This window comes from Diabrotica virgifera, chromosome 1 (assembly GCF_917563875.1).
Source record: "Diabrotica virgifera virgifera chromosome 1, PGI_DIABVI_V3a".
NCBI classification, from domain to species: domain Eukaryota; kingdom Metazoa; phylum Arthropoda; class Insecta; order Coleoptera; family Chrysomelidae; genus Diabrotica; species Diabrotica virgifera.
The window spans coordinates 71063704-71083736 of NC_065443.1; positions in this window are offsets into that span (position 1 = coordinate 71063704).

The window sequence follows — 20033 nt, forward strand, 5'->3', positions numbered from 1 at the left end:
TTAGAATGGCGGACATGTAAACTAGAAGGATTATCAGAAGAACCAGAGGTAGGCTCAGTACTAGTGGAGGGAAATGGAACATTCTCATTAGGCCGAGTAGTATTTGGCTTATGCAACTTGGAATGGTGCCTAGCTTTGCACACAACACAAGAAAATTTTGACGGACAATTGGATACTCGATGCGTTGAAGAAAAACAATTTAAACATAAATTATTTTCCTTCACTAATTTAAATCTGGATTCAAATGGTAGCCCTAAAAAGTGCTTACAGTCTTTAATTAAATGTGGGCCTTTTTTACAAACAACACAATCTATGGAGGAATACGTATTCTGTTCTTGCAAATGAAACGATTTGTTCGGTTTTTGAAACGAAAAATTATTTTTGGAATTCCTTGATCTATCATTTTTAATAAGAGATTTACTACGTTGGCGTAAAAATTTCAATAAATCATCATAAGCGGGTAAATCATTATTATTTCTTATTAAATCAAATGAATCTATGGTACATTGTGGTAATTTTAACATAGCTAAATAAGTTAAAATATGATCATCTAAATTATCGAGATTTAATCGTTTTAGTGCAGAAACATTAGTATCAAACTTTTCCAAAAATATTTCCAAATATGATGGATTATTAGATTGCAAACCGCGAAAATTAACAACTCGATCCATATAGAGATTAAACAAATATTTTTTATCATTATATCTTTCAACAAGCATATTCCAAATAATGTCATAATTATTAGGAATGGGTTCTATTGAGCTACAGCTTTTCAAGGCTTTCCCGGAAATACAACTCAACAAATACTGTAGCTTATCGGACTTGGGATATTCTATTTTGTTATGAACAAATTGTTTGAAATTTTCATAGAAAACAGGCCACAGAGATATATCTTCACCATCAAACTTAACTAATTCAAATTTGGGCATTTTAATAGTAGAATTATTAGTACTATTGGGATTATTACTCAAAACAGCAGGTTTATTTATTAATAATGAAGCTAAATATTCAATATTGGAGTAGAGATCATAAAATGCATCTAAATGCGTATGGTATGCAACGCCAGCATCTGGCTCCATCTCTTGTTTTAATATAACGATATCTTGAACAATTTCCTCATATTCTGATAGAGTTTTTCGAAAGTACTATATCTAACTGCAAAGTTACGCATTTTTGAGGCATTTTCTGGATCTTTTTCTAAGGCCGACCCGGCATCGTAACATAATTGAGCCCTACGAAAGATAGTTTCACGTTTAGAGCATAATCGCTCCAATTTTAGTTCGTTTTGACTTTTAGGCATGTTTAATAATAAATATTGAAATTCTTTCAAAAAATTATCAATGATGAAGAAATAAAATGGAACAAAACCCAAAATATGTCAAGAATAGTAGTTAGGTGTATATATTTTTTCAACAATTACTAAAATTTTATTAAACTAAATCCAAACAAATAGGTTTGCAAAATATCCAAATCAAATATATTTACTTAATCAAAATCGATTTCACTAAGCGATGGGTTCAGAAGCAAAAACACGAATTCAATGTTCCAACTATAGTCGACCGAAGAACAAGGTTTTTCGATACACGACAAAAAAAGGGTACACTACGATTTAATTAGATTTTAACACGACAAATATACTATACCGATTACAATTATAATTTTAAATAAATTTATCCAATGCGAAAAATACGATAGATCAGATCTTGAACCGGCAAAGCAACAACGAAATTGATTCAAGACGATCCGGCTAGAAGGCCAAACTTATGGGGTGGCGATTGGGCTATGCTGGTCTATTACGCAATCGAATTTAAAGCGGACTGTATGGAAATAATAACAAAAAAATTCTTACCTTATTTTAACTGGTAGGTCGAGAAGTCTTCAGTTATTAGTAAGGTGAAGGAAGGAGGGAGAAAGGGTTAATTTATTTTTTACTATAACTGAAACCGGCGTTTTTTGGCGACACTTGATAACTACAGGAAACGACTTAACAATTCAATTTGTTCTTACTTACTGACAACCACGACTAGTTAGTACTAACGAAAGGTAATTAAAGAGAAAACAAAAAATTTAGTACAATATCTGGGCAAGAAAATAGGCCAGGTACTTCGAATGAAATAAATTTAATGAGGCCAAAACAGAGCGGATGTAGAATTTTAAACTTTTTCTTATATAATAATAGACAATTTCAACTACCTATTTCCAAATTTTCATCCTTCCTTTATTTTTTTGGAGATTTTAGTAAAATTTTGTGTTCCCTGATCGGGCTAAAAGATCGAAACAGATGGAAAATTATGATGTTAATTTATGTCCAGCAGTGGACAAGCGAAGATCGAATGATGAGTTGCATACTAAAACGTTATTTTTAATTCCAAACAAATTTTCATAAAAACAATTTTCGATATTGTGAAAATAAAGGTAATTTACTTTTGAGCAAAATCCATATTTTTTGACATTCCTCGTATCAGATTGATAGAATATGATGTCTAATGATGTCTAGATGATGTGTTTTAGTAATGGCTGAAAGTTAGATTATAAAACATTGAGAGCTTTTTATGAAGTATTTTTTTCGTATAACTTTTTTTCGCAAAATTAATAGGTAATAATAGTATATTACATACCTAGTGCGAAGTACTCTATTTCAGCCGAGCGGCAAGGTAAACTACATACGCGAGGCTAGAATGAGTTCCCGCGAGGTTTGTATACCATTTTACTCACAATCGGTTAGTAGTTTATGGATTTCTAATACTCACAATCTACCAATAATAATTTCGTTTCAAATATCTGTATCCATTTTCATTATGTGATAAGATGAATTATTTTAAGTAACCTGTGAGATCGTTGCTACGTAACAAAACAAGCTTGTTGAATCTGACATTTAGGCGATACACGACAGGTAGAAAAGTGAGAGATGCTAGCCGGGAAAGTACTTTCCCGGCTAGCTGGGAAAGTAAAGTAAGTAATAAGTTGCTTCCTGATTACTTCAAAGGTTAGAAATCCATAAATTACTAACCGATTGTGAGTAAAAAAGTTTCCCATCGATTTCAACTTACGTAAACACACTGTAATACTCTTATATGTATATTGATAATGTTTTTTGTTTAATATTTTAATTTAGATTTTTTGCCACCAACAATCACCACGTCATCCAATTTATTGGAGCTGAAGATCAGCGAGCGCCTTTTGTTTGTAAAAACCGTGTATTTAGACCAATGAAATTGCCGGATCCGTTTTTTCACAGCTGATTGAATGTTGTCAATTTCTGTATCGGCGGCCTAAGCAATAAATTTCTGAAATCGAAATATCTCGATCTCGGAACAAAACCGATGTCAGGAAACAATTAAACCTGATCTGGGGGAATAATTAGACCCGGTATTGATCTTGTTTATTGAAATTCCTGAAATTCTCTGTTCAATTTTAAGCATTGTTCCTGTTAGGCCGGTATATCAGCTACATTCGATTTCCTGTTGATATTTAATTGATGCGATAAATTTTTGTGTAGGCGTTATTTAAAATTGAGTTTCAGGTATTTATATTGTACCTCAGAACTTTTCATCAAGAAGAAAATAAAAAAAGATAAAACCGAGATAAAATAAAAAAAATTAATCCGTTCTCCATATTTTTAGTAATAATCTTGTTGAGCTATAGTTTTTGCATAAAAATGCGTTTTATGACTCTAGCACCAATACATTAGGGCAAGAGATCAAATTATAGAACTACTAAGAATATGTGTGTTTTATACAAGCTATAATTTAAAAGTTTATAAAATGCATATTTTTTCACCAACGCAGAAATTTCTCAAACTACAACCAATCTTAATCTTAAAAAATGTTAGATGTTACACTCTCTATTCTATAGTGTCCCGATCACTTTAGTGGTATGAGTTTTCATCAATGATTCATAGTTATTAATTAGAAGCTATGTGAAAATTCTGTTCTTTTTGTGACAACTCGTGTAACTGTTTCAAAACTATAAATGGGGCTGTAGCTTGAAAAAATTCATTAATAATATAATATTATTTTTATAGTCTTTAAATATAAAATTTACTAAATTCCATTATAAGTATGTATATAGTCAAGAAAATGAAGCATTTTGGCTCGCAATTTTTTCTTCCAGCATGGATTTACTTGAAATTTCCACAGAAGGTAGGGAATAGTCCAAGGATCATTTTCTATATCATGCCACTCTACGCTAAAACTTTGGGGGTAGTTGCCACCCCATCTCGGGGGCGGGAATTATTTATTACATTTTAACCATGTAAATTGATGTAAAAAGTAATTCTAAGAAAAAAAATGTTTTTTACATTTTCTTCGTAAAACTAATATTTTTCGAGTTATTCGAGCTTGAATGTAACAGTTTTTCGACGAAAAAATCAGAGGGTTTTTTGAAAATAGCTCGAAAAATATGCATTTAATAAAAAAAGCTGTAGATGTCAAAATTGTATCTTTTAGTAACACAAACAAAAAATTATTTTTGTGTAATATCTAAGACCAATACAGACCAAGATACGGCATGTTAAAAGTTAGCTTTTTTCGACAAATGCATAATTTGAAATATTCAAAGCCAAATAACGGAAAAACTTTGCATTTATCGAGGAGAATTTAAATAAAAAATTTTCAAGTATACAGTTAGACCTTTCAAAAAATAATAATAAAGTTTCTAGCCTGAAAATTAAGCGACTTATGATAAAAAAAGCTCGGTACCTGCTTTTCTCTATGAAAAAATCAGTGAAAACAACCCCCGGACTACCCTCCTAATTAAAAATTGGTCTTTGCCTTTCTGCAATTCCTTTTATTAGTATTAGTATTATCAGTACACTAAGAAGTTTGGCCTATTAAAAAGGCCTAATTTTAGAAAAATTGGAGTTTAAATAAAAATTAATTTTTTGCAATTTCCCATTTTTCACCTTTTACTTAAAAATATCTCCGAAAATACTGGAGAGACGAAAAAAATGATGGACTACTAAATTGTTTCTTTTTTAATTACTAAAATTTCCTTGTACATAGATTTTCATTAGAGTGATTAGTTAGTAAGATATAGCTGTTTAAAACCTCTATTTACAAACAGACACCCCCTGAGTCGAGCCCTTTAAACCCACCCTAAATAAAAACTAAGGAATCTTACGAAATGTAGTTTACAAAGTTTTATAACTCTTAAAAAATCCTACAAAGTCATTTTTGGAAAAATTTTATATCGCCTAAAATGAAGGAGCTATGTTTACAAAACGAATTTTTTTTTTCGAAAAAATCGAATAGTCCGCTTATGGATAATTTTCAATGTATGTATAATACCACAGAACCGGTTCGTATACTGGAAGATGACTAAAAACCTATTTGTATTTGTATTTGTGTATATTTCTAAATTCTTATTTTTGTGTAAATAAATGTTTTTGTAATTCTTTAACTCTACTATTTTTCTGTATAGATCTATTAAAATATCTACTTATAAAAACTGTAATGTTATTAAGGGTGGTTTTTAAGGGTTGAAATATTATGATGTTATATCCTAAAGTATAAAACAATCATTATTTAACCAATTAAATCCAAGTTTTACCCATATTAAAGTTTACAATGCTTTTATATAATTTTTAAAAATAATGGGTAGTTTACACCCCTAAAAATAATCAACGCCCTTAAGCATGATATAGAATATGAAGTACAGGGTAAGATGATCCTAATCCCAAATTTTTATGTAAATCGATGCAAGCCGAAATTATTCTTTTAGGATACGTAAATTTTTTATATATAGCTCTAACAAGGGTGGTTTTAAGGGTTGAAATATTATGATAGTATATTTTAAAGCATAAAACAATCATTATGTAACTAATAAGAACCAAATGTTGACAATATTAAAGTTTAAAGTAGTATTTTATATTTTTTTAAAATTAGGGGTAGTTTTCACCCTTAAAAACCAAAAGCGTACAACGGCTCAATATAGAAAATGAACTAGAGGGTGTAATGAGCCTAATCCCAAATTTTTGTACACATCGATGCTGGACGAAAAAATTGCGAGGTTTTGCCATTTTTTCAGCTTCATTTCCTCGACTAATATATTTTTATTAAAATCCCTTAAAGGCCTACATCACAATCACAGAAGGTTTTCGATCTAATGATTCATCATTATTGCTGATATCATGCTGAGCCACCAAAATATGTCTCTAAAAACTCTTGAAATGTACAAATATTATAGATTTGCATTATTATGTTTAAGAGGAAAGAGTAGCGATCAACAGGTAGCGAAAACGCGTTCCAAGATTGCGGCTGGAATTTTGAATATTTTTTCGAGATATTTAGAACACGTATTCGTAATATAATAAAGAATGGCGGTACAGAGCCCAATTTGAAAAATATATAAATCTGTGGAAATTACTCTGTAATTAAATACAATATTAAAAAACGAGCCTGTACCACCATTAAGAAGAACAAAAAAATACACTTTCTTCAAATAAACTTTTTTATCCGATGCCTAGATTTTGTGTCATTTTGGAACTACTAATGAAATAAAAAATTTTAGTAGTTCCAAAATGACACAAAATCTAGGCATCGGATAAAAAAGTTTATTTGAAGAAAGTGTATTTTTTTGTTCTTCTTAATGGCGGTACAGGCTCGTTTTTTTAATATTGTATTTAATTACAGAGTAATTTCCACATATTATTATATTTTTTAAATTGGGCTCTGTACCGCACTTCTGTATTATATTACGAATACGTGTGCCAAATATCTCGAAAAAATATTCAAAATTACAGCCGCAATCTTGGAACGCGTTTTTGCTACCTGTTGATCGCTACTGTATCACCTTAATTTAAAGTTACGGTTGGAATTTGCCATAGATATTATATCAGGATTACATGACTCTAATAACAAGAGCTATAGGCTCGCTACATCCCTTTAACAACAAATGCTGTACATGTAGGTAGTTGAGGTGTTTCATAAAAAAAGGACAATACAAGAACTCCAATATATAGAAAAAAGCTAGCAGAAGAATAAATTATGTACTAAAAAATCGATTTCTCAACTAAAATTTTACTCAAAAATGAATAACCATTTTCAATTTCGTAGCAACACGAAACTACAGCCGCATCATTATTCCAATTCAATCAGAGAGTGCAGAAAGCACTTCTACTGGTTTCGAAACTTATTAGTCTCTCATCAGGAGGCACATATGCTGCTCTCTCTGACCCAACTAGGACAAACCCCGGCGTGCAGTCACGGATTGCAACAAACGAAATGGCAGGGATGCCCTAGCGGCAAATGCTATCAAAAAACTAAGTTTTCAATAAAATATCACATAAAACAACATTCAAAAATGCTATTCTACATCCTACCCGACAGAAAACAATGGGAACCTTCTCTGGTAACACCTCCGAGGCTTCTACAATTTGCAAACAATAGCGGATGCTGAGACTAAAGAAGATGAGGGAATTTTACAATTTATAATTCACGTCCCATCTGCCCAGTGCGGTAAAGTTCCAACGAGAATGGTTCCCTTCGTACTCCAATCGGAGTAAACATGTAAACCAAAATGAATAACCGTTTTCAATTTCGTTGCAGCATCAAACTACAACCGCATTATTATTCCAGTTCAATCAAAGAGTGCAGCAAGCACCTCTACCGGTTTCGAAACTTAGTCTCTCATCAGGAGGGACATGTTCTGCTCTCTCTGACCCAACTAGGTCAAACCCCGGCGTGCAGTCACGGATTGCAACGAACGAAATGGGGGGGATGCCCTAGCGGCAACTGCTATAAAAAAAAACTAAGTTTTCAATCTAATAGCACATAAAACAACATCCAAAAATGTTATTCTACATCCGACCAGACTGAAAACGATGGGAATCTTTTCTGGTAACACCTCCGAGGCTTCTACAATTTGCAAGAAATAACGGATGCTGAGACTAAGGAAGATGAGGGAATTGGAACTTTACCGCGCTGAGCAGATGGGACGTGAATTATAAATTGTAAAATTCCCTCATCTTTCTTAGTCTCAGCATCCGTTATGGCTTTCAAATTGTAGAAGCCTCGGAGGTGTTACCAGAGAAGGTTCTCATTGTTTTCAGTCTGGTAGGATGTAGAATAACATTTTTGGATGTTGTTTTATGTGCTATTGGATTGAAAACTTAGTTTTTTTTTGTTTAATTTTACTGTAAAAAGAGAAAAGAGGTAAAGGAAAATTTTTGCTACTTTTATTAATTTGAAGTGAAATTTATCAGACAATTGTCAATTTTACACATAGTTGTAATTAGGAGGAATATAATAAACGGGGTATAAATACGGGGGTATACAAAGAGCAAACGAGAATTGAACTGAAATACCTAAAGATTTAAATAGAAGAATAATGATTATGCAGAGTGTTTATTTGAAAAAAAAAAGTTGAGCGCCGTCTATTTTTAATGGAAAAATAGTAGAACAAAATAGGGAGTTGAGAAACGAATAAAATAAAAAGAAATTTGAATAAAATAATTATTAGAAAAAAAAAATAACACACGCTTGTAATATCAATCGAAACCAAATTCGATATCGTCATCATGACAAATGACAAAGTTAGTTTATTAGGTATAACATTTGGTTTACTCCCAGTATCGACATCAAATTATATTTCAATATACATATTTTTACATTTCTATGTTTTATCTTATACTTAATTATTTTTTAATATTTTATCTACTAAAGTTTTTAAATATCTTTTAATAACATCCCAGTTTAATATCTGCAATCAAATCCTACTACGTTTTACTAACGAGCTTGACATGTATTTCGTTTCAACTAAAAGTTCTTTCAATATTATCGGTATAGCATAGCGTAATGAATAATGATTTATTTATGGAATTGTGATTTAGTCAACCAAGTTAGTTTTAATCAATTTTCCATTAAAGTCATAATTTAATTAAAATTAGTATTATACAGTGCTTTTCAGATAAAATTATCCACTTTAATAACTTCTGAACCATATTATGCCATATTTATAAGCTTGCCAGGAAAGGCACCCTCTCACCCCCCGTATAACCCCTTAATTTTTTTAAAATTACTTCCATCTTTTTTTATTTTATATTTGGATTCTTCTTTTTGTAGTGATTTCAAAAGTATATAACACATGATACTTAAATAGAGTAGTTTGTTGGGAAAAATAAATACAAAAGCAAAGAAACTGGATTGAAAAAAATATTTTTTTAACCATTTTATTAGATACAAACATTTAGAATGAACATTTCACTACCAAAAAATTTAACAATAATTTGAATGACCTTCGTAAGCAGCGGGACCATAGCATAGCACTTCAGAAGCTTTCGACATCAAAAGAGGTACGAGAGACATGTCTATTTTCGCCACTATACAGTACAATTTTGCGTATGACATTTGACAGCTGTGACGTAGCAAGTAGCAAGGTCAAGCGTGTGACAGAGCAAAGATCCCTGTGAGCCATTATTTATAGTGGTAGTTACTATTATGTGAATTATTTTGCAAAATTCTTATAATTAACTCGTTATTAGCGATTTTTTCAGTTTTTTTGATAGTATGTATGTGCTATAGTTTGTATAGACTAATTTAAGAACATTTCTGGACTCAATTGCGGCTACAAATTTTGAGTACCTAAATTACAAAGTGATCATCAACAAATTAAGGAATGGGTACCCTGATATTTGAAAATAATTTTAAAATTTGTAGCGATCCATTTTTATGTAAATTTTACTTTTTTTGTATCTTTAAACAATTGAAATATCGAACTCTGGAGTACCAGTTGATCAACCTGTATGTATAATAAACAAATAATAATTAAATAATGCTTTATAATGGATATTTGTGTTAACAAAACAAAAGTTTTTAAAATACCTATCAGTTTCAAAACCTCGCTAAAATAACTACCCGAAAATCAAAAAAATTAAATTAGCTACAAAATGTTTTTTATTATTAAATAGCAACAAAACTTTACATTTCTTTATAATTACTATAATTAAATTAGCCAAATCATATTAAAAATTTAAAATGAAAAAGTCTTTCCTACAAAACTACATTCAAATATTGCGTGACGAAAAATCTTTACTACGTCTTGCGCGAAAGCGACCGATTTTGGAACATTACGTACCATACCTGGGAAATTTATTGTACCATGGTTCAAATACTTTTAAAAAAATATGAAAAGAGCTCTCAAAGGAAAAGCAGCTGGAAGGTAAGTGGAACGCTAAACATTCTTAGCTATGCGGACGATATTGTCAGAATGACGGACAACCTCCACAACTTACAGAGGCTAATTAACAAGATAGATGAGTATGGAGAAGAATATGGCCTATCAATAAACATAAGAAAACTTATACTGAAGAAGTAAAAATATTTCCTTTGTAACTGGTATGTATATGAATTTTATTAAAAAAATTCTATAAAAACTATCAAAATTGGATTATTAAATACATGACAGAACGAACGTTTTCGGTCATATTAGACCATCATGAGATTACTTTCTAAGTCATCGTAGTTGAAACTATGCAGTCACAGAATTTGGTCACGTAACCCTCATTACATATTTAAACCATCTAAATTTAATAAAAATGCGACAATAAGTCGATATTGAAAGAATAAATTTATCAAGGATAAGTCTTTTTCGTTGTCCAATTGCGCATGCTTACTATAGGAGAGAGCCGCAACTAACTCGGTTCCGGCTCTACCCTACAGCATGTATCACATCATTTTGTACTATGATATTTTTACCACCATCAATGACATTTTATCATATGTTATTCTATGTCATCATTGACAGTAATTTGACACTTCACCGGCTTACACCTTACACCTGAATTGTTCGCAAGATGGTTCTTAGTATGTACATTATTTCACGGTTTTTGCTGTAAATTTTAAAAAATCGCTTGGATTGACATGAAATTTGTCAAAACAAAAATGAAACATGTCAAAGAAAAAAAGTGATGTGGTGCCGATGTGTGCTTCTGACCTGGGGCTGAGTTTCACCCCATTTCGGGGGTGAAAAAATATGTGTCCAAGATAAGTCCCGAAATGTTCTATATGTTTTGTTCTATAGAGTTTTTTCACCAAATCAATACTTTTCGAGTTATTTGCAAGTGCATATGTTCATTTTTCAACAAAATAACCACGTTTTTACGGTTTTTCACACATAACTCAAAACGTAAGCATTTTGGATGTTTAAAACAAGATTTCCACAGGCATCATGCGATTTGATTTGCACCACGTGCTCCAATTGTCTCATCTCACATGTAATACATAGCTTCATCCGTTGCCAAGTCGTGAACCGTTAAATTAAAAGTCCAAAGCTGCCTCTTACAAAAGGCAATTGAGGTTTGTAAAATTTGTGTGGGTAGACACTATTGGAGGTCAAACGCACAAGCCCGAAACGAGGAATCTTCTTGAGCTCTTGCTTTACTGGCGCGTTTTGCAGAATTTGTCTTTTTAGTCTGCAAATGGTGCTCAGCTAAGTGAATTTTTAAATCTCCATTTTCCTCAGCTAACTTCATCTGCATCGTTATCATATCACACGTATGACGCGTGTCTTTTGATGTTTTTTTTAAAGACAGTTTTAAGTCGTGAAAACAATTTGAGTACAATTTTAAAGAAACCAGCTGTAAGCATGTTTCTTTATACAGTCAAACCCGCTTAATGGAGTAGTCTTCGTTCCAAGCAAAAGTATTCTTGTAACCGAGATATTCTCATAACCGATCATTTGTGACTAGTAGAAACGTTTCGGGACCGTAAATTTATATTCCTTTAAGCCTATATTCAATCAACCCTATAACCATAACATACGACATACATTTTCCACTAAGAATAAGATTTTCCACTTCCAGAAATTCCTCATCATTACTAAGTAATGAGTCTTGGTACAAAACCTTCTTTGGCATTTTTGCGAAATTCTCTTAAAAATTGTACCTGCTTCGCCATCGTAACAGAAGTAACTGATGTTATCAACATTAACATGTGTATTAACTGAACAACTGAACAGCAGCAAACAGAAAACCGTTTAACTGTATGTACATCACGTGACTCACGCATACCAATATTGAAAGCGGGAAAAGAACAAATCGTGGATCTCATTTTATCAACTTAAGGTCATATTATGTATTGACTTGGTGAAAAAACTCCATAAAACAAAAGTTGCTTAGAATTAGTCAGTTTATCCATTTCCGGAATTATTTTGGACATATATTTTTTCACCACCGAGAGGGGGTGAAACTCACCCCTAAGGCAAAAGCACACATCGGTACAATATCACTATTTTTCTTTGACTTATTAGCTATGTGTATGCAAAATTTCATGTCTATCCAAGCGGTTCTTTAAAATTTAGAGGTTTTGCAATATTTTACCGTTAAAGAACGTACTAATAGTACATTATTAATTTCTGTTTTGTTTTTGCCGATTGATTCTGTTCTAACTAGATAATATTTTTCAACAACCCCGTTCCCTTTCCAAATATTCTTGACGGTTTCTCCTAAATCTATAACTGGCCTACACAGAGGGATAGCTTTAATGTGGGTATATCGCGTTTCTAATTGCCTGCTAATTTAGGAGGGTCAAGATAGCACATTTAGACTCAATATTAAACACATTGATTTTGGTCAATTTTAGCTTTTCCCATGTTTATTAACTTCACGGTGAGCTTAGAGCGGTTTATTAAATCCGAATATACCAAGCTAATTGTGCCATAGAACAAATCCTTTTAAATGCTTAGGGCTGTTATATAACCCGTTGAAGTAAACACAGGTGTAATATATAATGTTGGAAAAGGTTTTGTAAGTGAGTTATCAGAAGATAAATATATATCTTATCGTTTGCCGCTTTATTTTATACTAGAAAATAAGAATGTTCGTGTACCTCTGGAATTAAAGTTTTGTTATAATAGCATTTACACAAGAGTTTTTTTTGGCCTTCGGTCTCATGTGCCCATTCAGCCAGTATGAAATGTGTAACCAATTCTAACTAAATTGACTACACTATTATTCTGGAAATTAAAAGAAGAACTACGATTACACAAGAGTAAGACATGCATTTATATAATTATTGATGTTCATAAAATAAACTATATGAGGAGGAAAGCAAAGAATTTTTGGAGAAGTTAGAGGTTTGGAGAAAGGCTATTAAATATGGGAGACTTAAGATTATATGGAGTAACTATATTTAAATAGTATGGACCGGATCTTATTAAAAAATAATACTCATGGTCATCAGTAAGCTTGAAATCCGCAGCTTTCAGTTAACGAACAGTAAATTGACATGATCAATATCTTCAAATACCGTATTGTTACCAACATGAGTCGCCAATGGGAATGTCTCATCAAATAAATCAACGTAGGTATATGTAAGGTAAGACCAGCACTCAAAAATAAAAAATCTCTCTTCAGAAGTTATGATTCAAAACCAAATTTCTCATGTATCATATTTTTTACCACTAAGTAGAAACTTTTGTAAAGTTTGGTTAAAAGATCTTAAAGCTTTTGAGATATAATGTTAAGGTACAGTCGTACCTCGAGCATCACAACTTATAAAATCATAAAGCGCAAATTAGAATATAATAATATGTGCCATCTTATAAGATGTGCTATTATTATAATATATTATCATAATTACATACATTCTTCTTTTTCTATCAATTATTTTATTTCAAACAATTTTTTTGGACACAATATTAATAACTATTATGTTAATATTTATATTACTGATAGGCTATTGATTACGTTCAAAATAAAAGAGCTAGAAGGAACTACAACGTTAACGGAATTTTATTGTCTAATATAGTCAATCAACCTCTAAATTTGAAAAAACCGCGGAGTACTACCATTTAAATGTGTGCGTTTTTGAGAAATGGGTGAATTAGTCCCTAGACACACGGTGAATTAGGGTGAGAGCTATGCACTTTTGGTACAAAGACGTCTACAGGAAAATTATGTCAGGTTAAATTTACTATCAAAATATTACATTTTAAAGTCAAAAATATGTTTATTTACAAAAATATATTCAAAAGAAAAGCAATAAACAACACAAAAGTGCAATTTTGTTTTTTGCCTCATAACTTTTTTCCACGGGGATATAGGTATAAACATTGCTTCAGCAGAGGTTAACTTACATTATTTCTCTTTAAAATGACGTTTAGTAGAAGTCTCTAGGATTTATATTTTCCGAAATAGGATTTGTCAAAATGCGCCGCTCACAGCATTTTTGGACCATTTTCCCCATTATTTCGCAAACATTGTTCTGTAACTTTTTTTACGCATTTCTAGGTATATGCAATGGTACATTTATTAGAAAGAGAAGTCAACTACCTTTAAAATGGTCTATTGTGTAAGGCTGCTTGACTATTTTGAAGCAAGTTCTGCTTTTTCAAGGTTTCATACTTTTAATTATTTTTGATATTTTTTATGATTATTTTTTAAATTTCTCATTATGACTTTTTTTCTTGTACATTTAGGGATATACATTGTATAATAGAAAACAGCATATTTTCTTTACTTTAAAATGGTGTATTCCAAAAAATCTAGGACTATTAAAAGATATTCGTAGGATATTCAAGAGTATCCGTAATTCAATTACAAGAGAATAATTGCATATTATAATATAATTTTAAATTCCAAATAATTTTTATTAATAACACTTTTCGATATTGTGAAATATAAAGGTACTTTACTCCGGAGCAAATTCATATTTTTGAACATACCTCGTACACTATTAGTAAAATTTTATATCTGATGATCGCATTATAGGTTTCAGACTAGGGAGAGCATTTTATAAGGAATAACTTTTTTCATAAAATTAATAGTAAAACAGTTTTCCATATGGTTCTAACTATCGCATGTGTATTGTATATGTCACACTTTGAAAAAGCATATCTTGTTTAAAAATAGTGCTAGAATTTTTACAGTAAACCATTTTAAAGTAAAGAAAATGAGCTTTCCTTTTTATTACACAATACATAATATACATATCCAAATATGCAATAAAAAAAGTTATAATGAGATATTTAAAAATAATCGTAAAATATATCAAAAATCATTAAAAGTATAAAATTTTGAAAAACCATATCTTGCTTAATAGTCTAAGAGCTAGTGAACCCTCCGACTAACGGTCGTCCTGTAAGGCTACAAATTCTAAGGCTAACGGTCGTCCTGTAAGGTGATAATTCATAGCACACCAAGTACCTGGCAGGCATCAGCGGTGCACGTTTATCTACCAGGTGAATCAAAAAGTGCAAATTTAGGGGGTAAAATAAACTTTCTCCTGTAAAGTTTAAATTTAAGTATGTGTTTGAATAAGTCATTTAGAAGAAATGTGTACAATGACAGGCCATTCTGAAGAGCATAAGACCTTGCCAGGAGAGGGGAAAGATTAGCGGTTTTTCCTAAAATTATTCTTTTTGCATCGAACAAATTTTTTTTTTAGGTTTTTTTAATAATTCCAAACAGAAAAGGTCTTCAGTGATTTTTCTCTTAAGTTAATAGTTTTTGTTATATAAGCGATCGAAAATTTTGAAAATTGCGAAATCGGCCATTTTTAACCCTAAATCGGACATTTTCAATGTTGCCAAGGCACATAGATATTCTTTAAACATTGATTGATGAAATCCCGAAGAGTTTTTTGCAATAAAATATCGAAAACCCCTTTGTTTTTTTAATTGCTAATCAAGCGGGCGCGACACTGTAGTATAAGTGAGGACGTTTGAGTTTGCATGAATTCATATCTCGAGAATGGGTAAATTTCAAGAGAAATGCTCAGTTGCTCAGACAGGTCGATTTCTATTTTTGAATTAGGACTTTTTGGCATATATATAATACTAGTGACGTCATCCATCTGGGCGTGATGACGTAATCGATGATTTTTTAAACAAGAGTAGGGATTGTGTGATTGCTTATTTGAAAGGTTATTTAATTCTCTATTCAGTATTATAAACATTAACATAATTATTTATACAGGGTGTACAAAAAAATTTTTCTTCTATTTGTCAAATTTAATCAAAGTTAATTTAATAAAAAAAATTTTTTGTACACCCTGTATAAATAATTATGTTAATGTTTATATTAGTGAATAGAGAATTAAATAGCCTTTCAAATGAGCTATCACACAACCCCCACTCTCATATAAAAAAATCATCGATTACGTCTTTACGCTCAGATGGGTGACGTCATTAATATTATACATATGCCAAAAAGTCCTAATTTAAAAATAAAAATCGACTTGTCTGAGGATTTCTCTCGAAATTTGCTCATTATCGAGATAATGAATTTATGTCAACCCAAACGTCCTCACTTATACTACACTGTCGCGACCGCTTGATTAGCAATTAAAAAACAAAGGCGTTTCTGATATTGTATTGCAAAAAACTCTTTGGAATTTCATCAATCAATGTTTAAAGAATATCTACCTACCTCTATCTACCATAGGGTTAAAAATGGCTGATTTCGCAATTTTCAAAATTTTCAATCGCTTATATAACAAAAACTAATAACTTAAGAGAAAAATCACTAAAGACTTTTTCTGTTTGGAATGATTCAAAAAACCTAAAAAAAAATTTGTTCGATGCAGAAAGAATAATTTTAGGAAAAACCCCTAATCTTTTCCCTCGCCTGGCAAGGTTTTATGCTCCTCAGAATCGCCTGTCATTGTACAGATTTCTTCTAAATGACTTACTCAAACACATACTTAAATTTAAACTTTACAGGAGAAAGTTTATTTTACCCCCTAAATTTGCACTTTTCGATTCACCTGGTAGGTACACGTGCATGGCTGATGCCTGCCAAGTCATGGTTTTTAGCCTTGGTGTGCTATAAGTGCACTAGAAAAATTTCTAGCCTTACAGGACGACCGTTAGTCGGAGGGTTCACTAGCTCTTAGACTATAAATATAGCCAGACTATAAATATAGCCAGACTATAAATATAGCCATACGGCCTTGTACGATAGAACATTTTAAAGGTAATTGACTTCTCTTTCTAGTAAATGTACCATTGCGTAAACCTAGAAATACGTAGAAAAAAGTTACAGAATAATGTTTGCGAAGTAACAAGGAAAATATCCCAAAATCGCTGTGAGTGGCGAAATTTGAGAAACCATATTTTGGAAATTGTAAATCACAGGGACTTCTACCAAACGCCAATTTAAAAAGAAAGGATGGTATTTTTTTTTTCTGTGAAGCAATGCCTATGCCTATATTCCCGTGGAAAGAAGTTATGGGGCAAATAACAAAATTGCTATCTTTCATGTTTTTTCTTTGCTTTTCTTTTGGATATATGTTTGTAAAAAAACATGTTTTTGACTTTAGAATGTGATATTTCGATAGTAAATTTAACCTGGAATAATTTTCCTATAGACGTGTTTGCACTAATTGTGCATAGAACTCACCCTAATTCGCCCTGTGCCTAGGACTAATTCACCCCTTTCTCAAAAACTCACCAATTTAAATGGTAGCACTCTGCGGTTTTTTCAAATATAGAGGTCTATTGACTATATGAAACAATAAAACCCTGTTAACGTTGTAGTTCCTTTCTAAAGTACCTCATCAATAGCCTATAAATAGAGAATTAACCCTGCAGTGGTCGCTATATGAGATTTTCTCTCACGGTTTCAGGAAATTGCGCACAAATTTTTTCTGACAAATTATACGCGCTGTAGTTCCTTCTAGTCTCCTAACTATCCTCCCTCGATAATCATATAGACTAGTTCGCTAAGACAGTGACTCAGTTGACTTTTAGTATCACCAGATTTTTGAGTCAGTGAGCTTCATGTGAGAGATTCTCTCATTGCGCGGCCACCGGCGCCACTAACTGTGTATAAAAATTAATTTAATTTTTTAGCTTAAAACCTGAAATAATAACCTTTTATAATGTAATAAAAGGCGCCGTGGATGTGGTCGATGAAATGAAAATCCTACATTTTTGTGTTTCACGGGTTGGTTGTAGATATCCACTTGCCATATAATATTTTTCAATGTTAAATATTAGCGGAATCAACAGTCGCATTGTATATAAAGATAATAATAATAAAACAGAAGAAGTCTTTTTAAAGAAATTGGCTTTATCGTAGATGAAACCTCATCCTATAAATCGTTCGACAATTCCAAACTTAACTTTGAGCCTTTGGAATTCTATTGCAAGAATTGCCAAAATAACATTACCGAACTCATCACAACCTGAACCATCGGATATTCAGTTTTGTTCATTTTACCCTCGCTGCAAAAATAGAAAAGTAAAAAAAAAAATATAATTCTTGTCATCAACCAGTTTTTCCAGAGCATTCTTGTTATACTTGTGTAATGTGCGATGCCGTAGATTATGAAGATACGGAGATTGATTAATATTGGTTTAATTTCGATCATTTTTTTGTATCTTATATTATTATGCATAGGTATTTTGTTATATTATTATGTTCTTATTATAAGTTAATAAAAAAAAATTTAAAATCTGTTTTAAAATTTGTATTTGTAAAGAAAGGCAAAAGTTGGATATGTGAGAGAAAATCTCACGCGCGACCACTCGCGTACAAACCTACCTAGCCACCAATGCCGGGTTAAATAACCGTTTAAATGAGCTATCACACGACCCCTAATCTCGTTTAAAAAAATGATTGACTACGTCAACACACTGAGATGGTTGACGTCACTAGTATGGTATTATTATGCCAAAAAATCATAATTAAAAATAAAAATCGACCTGTTTTGTTATTTATCTACAAAATCGCCCATTCTTGAGAAAATTTACTCCAACCTAAACGTCCTCACTGTATGTATATACAGTATATTATATCAGTTTAGAGAATAGTAAACTATTCCTTAAATTGTTTGTACGGTGTGCAAAGATTACATCGATTTGTTTAGCAATTGCAACAAAACGAATCAACAAAAGTATCCCATTATCCAATTTATTTAATTCAATACATGTTTATTTTGCGAATTGTAAGTGGTTCACTCTATAGTATAGAGTCTATACCTATCGTCGTCCATTGCATTTATTTTCCTGTTACAAGAACTTATAGATCGCTATAAAACTATCAGATATCATTTCCATTAGTGCAATTCGCTTTTTCAGAAAATTTAAACTTTATGGTATAATGTCCACAATATTTTTGTTTAGTTTGTGCGTGTATGTGACGTGTATTTTTGGTAAAACCAATGATATTGGTTCAATGAAAACTACAGGTATTACAATTAGTTAAGAAAATGTGTGCTAAAAATTAAGTAAGATTTTAGGTTAGCTATATATTTACGGTAGTTATGATTGTAAGTCACGGCAGTTTGATTCTGTTTGCAAATATTACAGGAAACTAAAAATTCTATATGCTTTACATGTTATCATCATCAACGTCGTCGTCATGCGGCTTTAAAACCCTGGACCGGTCTAGGCTGACTGTACAACTTTTCTCCAAAAAGTTCAGTCTTCCATCAATGTAGGTACTGCCCAGTAATATATTCATTTTTTTTTAAATCTGAGGATGTTGTATCTCCATCGCATTCTGGGACGCACAATTGTCCTTTTTGCTATAGGAATCTCCTCCTAAACCAGTTTTGTAGGTTTTTGTTAATAAATCTATGCACGTGCGCTTCCGGTGTTAATATTGACAATGGAGGATAATGGATTAAGAAAAGTCTGACAATGGAGTTGTAGGCTTGGACATTTGATGTCCTTGTTAAGCTTTTTGATTTTAAAAGCTGTCTAGTGCTCTTCTTCTTCTTCTTCTTAACTCAGGCGAGACTCGTTAGTCTCTGGCACTTGGTCAAAAGACCTTTGTACCAAACCCTGTTCTTCTCCTTAAACTTTAATAAGTCATGTGGCCTCAACGAAGGCCAACAGTTTTCTTATTGGTAGTTTTAAGATCTCTTCTGGTTCAAACCTCATTTGACCAGTGAAGTTCTGCCTTACATCACCTAGCACACTGCAATAGCATAGTATGTGTATGGCAGTTTCTTCTTCCATTTCGCACTTTCTGCACCATGGTTCATTCACCTTACCTAGTTTGTATAGGTGATTTCTTAAACGACAATGTCCAGTCACCATTTCAGTGACCGTTTTGATCTCTCGTTTATTGAGGTTCATCTAACTGT